Source organism: Poecilia mexicana, unplaced genomic scaffold (genome assembly GCF_051168715.1).
Source record: "Poecilia mexicana isolate PSO_F unplaced genomic scaffold, ASM5116871v1 scaffold_23, whole genome shotgun sequence".
NCBI lineage: Eukaryota > Metazoa > Chordata > Actinopteri > Cyprinodontiformes > Poeciliidae > Poecilia > Poecilia mexicana.
The window spans coordinates 20,211,783-20,220,792 of record NW_028263392.1 but is presented as its reverse complement, the minus strand read 5'-3'; positions in this window follow the sequence as shown (position 1 = coordinate 20,220,792).

Here is a 9,010-nt window from a genome sequence, read left to right as displayed (position 1 = left end):
GTTGTAAAGTGGATAAAATGCAGCAAAAGGAAAATTTATTAACAAAAACTACAATGGATTGTGAAAGTCAGTATCGGTGGCGTAATGCAAGAGCTTGGATGTGTTGCATGAGTGCGTATGGAAGTGTTGAGGTGCCAAAACAAAGAGTAGGGGAACTGAGGCCCGGCAGCAGAGCTCCACACCCAGAGACGGTGTGGACGCCGAAGATCAAATGTTTAGTGCTGCACCCAGCTCGTACAGGCCGTAACAGCACAACAATTCATTTAACTCAATGAAACTTGGAAATGTAGGTATTGTTAATTTAGTGCTATGCTCCACAGCAAAGAGAAAATAAATCAGAAAAACCATTTAAGTTCAACTCAAAACCGCTTTTTTTCGCCCTGTGTCAGCAACCCTACACACAGACTCGTTTCCATGGCAACTGACAACAACGCCACTTTATGTTTCTGCATCCAACACCAAAAAAACACTCAAATATTTCCCACTCAGACTGAAACATTCAGTCTCTTCCAGTTTGTTTCTAGGCTTAATGTTTATTTGGTGATTATTAAGTGATCGCTGTGGTAGATTATAGCTACCGCTGCTATTAGCTAAGCTAACATAGCAGCTTGCTGGTTATATTTTTTTACACATACCAACTGTAGCCACAAAACACACATTTCATTAGAAAACTAAACAAAAATTTTTACTTATAAATGAAGTCCTCCTCCTCATGCACAAAAAGATTTCTGGTAAAAGTCCTCCTTATTTTCCTTCAGCCTTTAAAGTCCCTCTGTCTCAGCAGAGATTGCTGCCAGGGAAGCTCCAGCTGTTTGTTGGGAGTCTTTTCGGTGCTGAGCTCCTCTGACGATTGGCACAATGACAACTAGCTGGAGCAAGTTTGTCGCCTCAGGAACAGCTGAAAGTATAGAAATGTAGTCATCCATGTTGACGTTGAAAGAGGCAGTAATGAATATATCGCTACACTTTACTTACTGCATGTCTGGGATCATGAGCGCCCCCTGCCATGAGGCTAGAGAACTGCCTGCCTCACCTTGAATCTGTTCTCTGCCGTTTCTGATCGCTCCTCAGCACGCAAATCACATTACACACAGTTGGTGACAAAAAACACCGTAGCTAAATTATGGAAAATCAGTTTGTATATTAAATGTTTTTAACCATTTTATTGGTGGTGTGCAGACAGGAGGAACATCGAATGGCATCCAGGCAGTTAGCCAGAGGCTCAGGTCGCTGCTGCCTCGCCAGCTTCACTTCCCAGTATTTGAACAGGAAATTGCTAAAAATTCAGCGATTTTAAAGAAAAATAATACAAATTAGTGAAGCTAAATACTAGCCTCACCTATGTACTATTAAGTACCATAAATTCTTCATAGTACAAACCACTGGGCGAATATTGTAATTTAAATTATTTTTATCATTACGTATTATTTTGCAGCCTCACCTGCCTCCTGAACCGTACGTCACTGCATAGGTTATATATTTAATCGTAAACCCTGACTCTCAGATTCATCCGGAGACAGCAAAGATTTTACATCTGCTAGCAAACAGGAACACCGAGTTAACTGAAGTAGCTAATTCAGCTAGCTCAGAATAAGTAATAAATCAAAATGATTCTGCTGGGCTTTGTCTTATATTACAGTGAGCAAAAAGTGATATTTGATATTATATTTAAATTTCTACCTACAAGAGAAAATATGTAGTTTTGTCCAAGAGAACTATTCAGTGAGACAGAGAACTGTTCAATGAGAGAGAACTGTTCAATGAGAGAGAGAACTGTTCAATGAGAGAGAGAACTATTCAATGACAGAGAACTGTTCAATGACAGAGAACTGTTCAATGAGAGAGAGAACTGTTCAATGACAGAGAGAACTGTTCAATGACAGAGAACTGTTCAATGACAGAGAACTGTTCAATGAGAGAGAGAACTGTTCAATGAGAGAGAGAACTGTTCAGTGAGAGAGAGAGAACTGTTCAGTGAGAGAGAACTGTTCAGTGACAGAGAGAACTGTTCAGTGAGAGAGAGTAGAGAGGAGGTGAGGAGACGTTTGAGCCTTTCAGTGGAAGGTTCTGGATGTTTGTGTGACAGAGCTTCTCGTCTCTCTTCACGTTTGTTTTTAGTCCTTCTAAAGTCCTTGCTGTGGGAACTGTTGCTGTTCCAGCTGAAGTTCCCTCAGGTGAAACAGTCTGTTTCTACATGTAGATGTTTGCTGCTCACCCTGTGGTCATCGGTAGATGAAAAGTCACTGTAGACTTTTTCTCCGTGGTTTTGCAATGGGTCCAGAACCAGGTCGGCCCAGGTCCAGTGGTTCTGGTCAGAAAAAAGAGTCCAGCTGTGACTGAGCTCTAGGATCAGCAGTGCTCTGGTTTTCAGACGGACAGCGAAGTTGAGCTGGGGGATATGAGGAAAGTCTAATATCCTGATATATTTTTTTGCGATATCACGATACACTATATATGTATACATAAAAAAAATAATAATAAAAATTCCCTTCTCACCCTCTGCGGGTGGTCTCTCTCTCTCTCTCTCTCTCTCTCTCTCCCTCCATCTTCTGAGCTTGGGTCCTCTACCAGAGGCCTGGGAGCTTCAGGTTCTCCTCCAGTATCTTGGCTGTGCCTAGAACTGCACATTTCTGGACTGAGATGTCTGATGTTGTTCCTGGGATCTGTTTGAGCCACTGCTCCAGTTTGGGGGTGACTGCCCCGAGGGCCCCGATGACCACAGGCACCACTGTGGTCTTCACCTTCCAGGCCTTCTCCAGTTCCTCTCTGAGGCCCTGGTATTTCTCCAGTTTCTCCTTTTTCCTGATGTTGTGGTCACTTGGTATTGCTACATCCACCACAACGGCTTTCCTCTGTTCTTTGTCCACCACCACAATGTCCGGTTGGTTCTCCATTACCATCTTGTCTGTCTGGATCTGGAAGTCCCACAGGATCTTAGCTCGGTCATTCTCCACCACCTTTGGGGGTGTTCCCCACTTTGACCTCGGGGCTTCCAGTCCATATTCTGCACAGATGTTCCTGTACACTATGCCCGCCACTTGGTTATGTCGTTCCATGTACGCTTTCCCTGCCAGCATCTTGCACCCTGCTGTTATGTGCTGGACTGTCTCAGAGGCCTCCTTGCACAACCTACACCTTGGGTCTTGTCTGGTGTGGTAGATCTGAGCCTCTATTGCTCTGGTGTTTAGGGCCTGTTCCTGGGCGGCCAGGATGAGGGCCTCTGTGCTGTCCTTGAGTCCAGCTTTCTCCAGCCATTGGTAGGATTTCCTGATATCAGCCACTTCAGTTATTTGTCGGTGGTACATCCCATGTAGGGAAATAGCTGACTGTATAGCTCAGTGGGTAAGACACCAGTCTACCACCCGGGAGACCGGGGTTCGAATCCAGGCTGGGGCAAGTTACAACAGTGCAATTGAGCTATGCAGTGTGGGTCCTTAGGCAAGACCCTTAGAGCTATATAGCCTACCTCATACCATGAGAGACATTGATAAGCATGACATGCCGGCTCAGACGTCGCCCGGCCAAACAAGGTCTGCGTCAGGTGCTGGGGAACCAGAGCACCTTGATGAAAAATGGGCTACTGGAACAAGACGGAAATGGGCGAGAGACGAAAACATGGATCTGTTGGAATGCTACTACTCAAGTAACCCTAGTCAGAGGGGTTACATGCAAAGACTGAGGGTGGAATGGTTACTTCGACACCCACAGTCTACAATGACTGCCAAACAACTAGTAGCTCAGTGCTCCAACATCCGCAAACGGCAACTGCTATCACAACTTGAGATTGACGAGGTACAACACAAATGCTACGGCAAAAGGGAGGAGCCCAAAGGTAAGGTCAGGGGGGAGTTAACTACTCCCCACCCCGAGACTGGGTATGCAGCCCCAGTAATGAACGAACTATCAAAGCTGAACGAGACAGCAACTGACCTTCTTCTCCACCCAACCAGCTAAAGTGAACTCTCAATGGCAGGGTACTAACAACAGAGCAGACCCACCAAGACATTTGCTGGTTCAGCTCAACTGAACCAGCTGCTACATGAAAATGGGACTCACCCTGAATGGTTAACTGAAGGGCGTACAATCCTGATCCAGAAGGACCCCTCAAAGGGTTCAGTCCCATCCAACTATCGGCCTATAACCTGTCTCTCTACAACATGGAAGCTCATGTCAGGCATCATAGCGGCTAAGATAAGCGGACACATGGATAAATACATGAGCACGGCACAGAAGGGCATCGGCATAAATAGTAGAGGAGCCAAACACCAACTCCTTGTAGACCACACAGTCGCCCGAGACTGCAAAACCCGACACACCAACCTGTCGGGTTCCATATGCTTGGATTGTAATCAATCCAACCACCCTTGAAGCCAACTGCAAACCGCTTGCACAAGTGTCCATCAAATGTGGCATATACCAAGGAGATGCTCTGTCCCCACTGCTGTTCTGCATAGGTCTGAACCCCCTCAGCCAAATCATCAAGCTGTACGCCAAGTACACCACCAGGATCCACCTGATCCACACCACCAGGATCTACAGCACTGACATTGGGATGTCATTCGGACTAGAGAAATGTGGCCGGATGGTTACAAAGAGAGGGAAGGTCGTCAGATACCCTGCCGGAATAATTAGCTGGCCAATGGAAGAGATAAAGACCACGGATGTTAAGACTCGGAAGCTACTAACCATGCATGGAGGGTTCCACCCCAAATCCAGCACCCTGAGACTGTACACGAGCCTCAACGGACGATGTGCTCAGCGAATGTCTCAGGCAGTGGGGAACAGAGCAATAGAAAAACACCAGAGCAAGAGAGGCTCAGATCTACCACACCAGACAAGACCCCAGGTGTAGGTTGTGCAAGGAGGCCTCTGAGACAGTCCAGCACATAACAGCAGGGTGCAAGATGCTGGCAGGGAAAGCGTACATGGAACGACATAACCAAGTGGCGGGCATAGTGTACAGGAACATCTGTGCAGAATATGGACTGGAAGCCCCGAGGTCAAAATGGGGGACACCCCCAAAGGTGGTGGAGAATGACCGAGCTAAGATCCTTGAGCTAAGCAGCTTGATGTCACCCACGCAAGTTCCCGCCCCCATTTCCCTGCTAGACTTAAATGTAAGCTCATATAAAAAGTGATGCAGTGTTTTGCTATGAACTGTCTACACTGTGACTAGATAACAAGGTGAGAAATAAGTTTTAACTAAGAAAAAAAATAGCAAGGGAGAGGGCAGTAGGTCAGTTATGCTTGACTTTGACAAATTTAAATTTAAACTGTAACGAACTGAATGTTCTGCTCTATGTGGGGTAATGTTTGAGTGTTTTTGGTCCTGAATCCTGATAATAAAGTTGCGTTGTCAGTTGCTATGGCAACTAGTCTGCGTGTATCGTAAAGCCGACAAAGAGAGAGAGAGAGAGAGAGAAAACAAAGAATGAGTGGTTTTGCGTTATTTTTCCCATTGCATATCACTAAATGAATCATTCCTACGTCTCCAGGTTTTCCTTTAACGGTCTAGCTCCACCGGCTAAGAATAGTCTCATTAGGCGGTGAAATAAATTTGTGGGACAACCTGAAATGGCAATAGTTTTATAACATGTTTCGCAAATTACCTTATTTTGTTCGACATCCTCCATATAAAATCCAAACTACTGCCAAATTATTGATCCAGCGCCGTTTCTCTTCGGAACTAGACTAGTTCATCTGACACTTCAGCCTCCGTCTCATTCACGGCTCGCCTCAAACTCTCGCTGTCACCATGTTGTTTGTTTTCTCCGCACGACGTGATTGGTAGAACATTTTCAGGTTGGGAGGGGGGAGAGACTAGTGATACATTCATAGGATGTCGGATAAACCATACTGAATTTGACGGCGAAAGTTTATTTGAACGACAATTTATACTCGATGGTTGCTATATAGCCATTTTAACGATCATAAATTTAAAATATCACGATCACAAATTTAAAATATCGCGATAGATGTATCGCGATATTTTACTGTGTACTGTGAAGGCATTGCGCTTCTCTGACGTATAAACTATTAGCAGCCAGTGGTGGAGAAAGTACTCAAAAAATGTACTTAAGTAAAAGTAAAACTACCACATTAACATTTGTACTTAAGTAAAAGTTAAAAAGTACTGGCTTTTAAAAATACTTAAGTATTAAAAGTAAAAGTACTTGCTGAATCACTAATACAATATCATTAAGTGAACCAATCGTATTTAATTTTAATACATTAGAAATGTGCCATTTTAATGAACAATGCCACAGATAGAGCATGTTTTTATTGTGTTTACTCTGTAACATAGTTTAGACTTAGATATGTGATTCTATGCATCATAATTTCAGGGATGGAAACATCTTGTCTCCTGTCCTAACATAGCATGAACTATTTTGAAAGAAATCCAACAGAAAGGGGATGGAAAGAAGCTGGGTGGGGGAGGACATGCAACCGAGGAGCCATGTAGCAGAGTTGTAGTCTAGACCACCAACCCGAGACCAAAACCAGCGCCCCGCGCTACGTGACACAATAAAATTAAGTTTTACCTTCAAAATTGCTTCTCAAATTGATCTGAAAGATCCACATTCCCATAAAACACCTAGATATTAAATACTTAGAGCTGAAATAAATGTAACCAGTAAAGATCCGTCCAGAAGAATCGGATCGTTCCTGAATGTCATATCACTATATTGCACTTTGGTCACAGCGTTGTCCCATATATGGACACCTCAGTCAACACCTCCACACAATAATTCAGCGCATGAGTGACTTTTTTTCATCCAGATGCAACATGTGTCTCAGTACAGCTAGCTTTGCTAGCATCACGTCCACGGATCTTACCTTTCTTTAAGCTTTCCTTCCCAGTGACGCTAAAAGTTGGACAAAGTCCCACCGTGAAAGCGAAGCGCTGCTGGTTTTACATGTCGCCATATCTTATGATTTATGCAGCTATTATATTACTGACGATCAGACAGACATCTTCTCCCGCTCAGAGGAAACCACTGCGCATGTCTGGAGCTCCACCTGCGAGTAAAGGTGGAGGCGATGGGTGACAACAGACACCAAGTCACGTTATTGCTCGGATTTTACGGCGCCACCTTAAAACCCTGAACTTCACATTTTAACGGACAAAAAGAGCAACGCGACTTGGATGTAACGAGTAACGGGACGGTTTAGTAGAAATGTAGTGAAGTAGAAAGTACAGATACTTACTGTAAAATGTAGTGGAGTAAAAGTAGAAAGTATCCATTATTAAATCTACTTAAGTACAGATACACGATAAATGTACTTAAGTACAGTAACGAAGTACTTCGTTACTTCAAACCACTGTTAGCAGCCGACGTTGAAAATTACAGGGGCTGGCTGGGCGGAGGCTGCAGGGGAACCAAACAGACGTATTAATGTTAATGTGTTATCAATGTGTTAATGTGAAAACGCATTAACGCTTCATTCTGTCTGATTTCTGCATCTGGAGCTTCAGGTTCTCCAGTGTCTCTGTGGTTCTGAATGGCCTGCTTTGGGCTTTTATGTTTCCTCACACTGGATGGTTTCCCTCCTGTTGTTTTGTCTTTTTTTAAAGATACTGAGCTAACGAGATAGCTCAGTTTATTTGGTTTGCTGGTTTTCTGCATCAGAACCAGCCCGTTCAGAGACAGTAGAAAAAATCCAGTTAGCTGATGTTTGTGTGTGCCTGGTTCTAGTTCTGGGCTGTATTGGACCTTAGAAGCTGCAGTCAGTTCCAGGCAGTTACGCCCTCAGCCAGAACCATGAAGGTTAACTAACCCTGACTTCACCTGCAGAAGGTCCAGATTTCAGGAACATGAGATGTTCCTGAAATCTGGAACATCTGGACACAGGATGAATTTCTGAAACCCGGTACAGTCAGAGAAACTCTCTGTGTCCTTACTGTGGCCGGCCAGCCACACACACACACACACACACACACACACACACAGGGACAAAGAGGCAGTGAAAGATCAGCACATTAGTTAATTGGCCTGCTGAGCTGAAGGGGAGAGGTCGACAGATGGACCGCTGGCTGTGTGTGTGTGTGTGTGTGTGTGTGTGTGTGTGTCACAGGGTTAATTGTTGAACATAGTTTCCTGTGTGTCTGTCTGTGGGGCTGAGAGCTTTACTACTGCCCTGTTCTGGTTCTGTTCTGGTCAAAACCAGCAGGTTCTGCAGTGATCTTATATTTCTGAGCGGGTTTCAGTCGGCCATGTTGGAGACATTTTCCGGACTCACTGCTCCTTGTGGGGATCGAAGCCCCCATGAGGGGAAACGCTGTTTTTGGGTTAGTGGTTTAGGACTAAGGTGTGAATTGGGTTTTGGTTTCGGTCAGAGGTAAGGGGTTAAAGGTTAGGCTGTAGAAATGAATGGGAGTCAATGGAAAGTCCTCACAAAGATAGAGAGACAAACATGTGTGTGAGAGGCAGATTTCCGTCTGATTGTCTAATAAAGCTGCAGGAAACCTGAGGCGGGTCCGATCTCCGACTGTCAGCTACACACCTTATCCTATCCCTAACCATTACCCACCCAACCCCAACCAAAACTCAGTTCACACCTTAGACCTAAATCTGACCCCTGACCCAAAAACAGCATTTCCCTTGTGGGGCCCAGGCTTCGGTCCCACAAGGAGCAGTGGGTCCCCACAGCGTAGCGTCAGGAAAATGGTCCCCACAAGGTATTACAAACACACACACACACGAGACTCTCTGCTGGTAGATAAAACCATCTGCAGCTTTAAAAACCCAGATTCGTCTCGGATCGTTTTACTGTCAGATCAGGATTTTGTGTTTGGGTTATCTGGATCCCGGGTGATACCGGGTCAGTCCCGGTTCTCTTCACTTTGACCCATTTGACCCCCAGTGCCAGAACCATGCTGCTGATGGTTCTGGATCAGGACTCTGGTGATTTGGGTCCATCATAAGAGGAACCAAAGGGTTGACTGGTTCTGTTGGGGGTTAGCAGCAGATCCAGTCCAGTCCGGATCAAGTCCATCAGCTGTATGTGA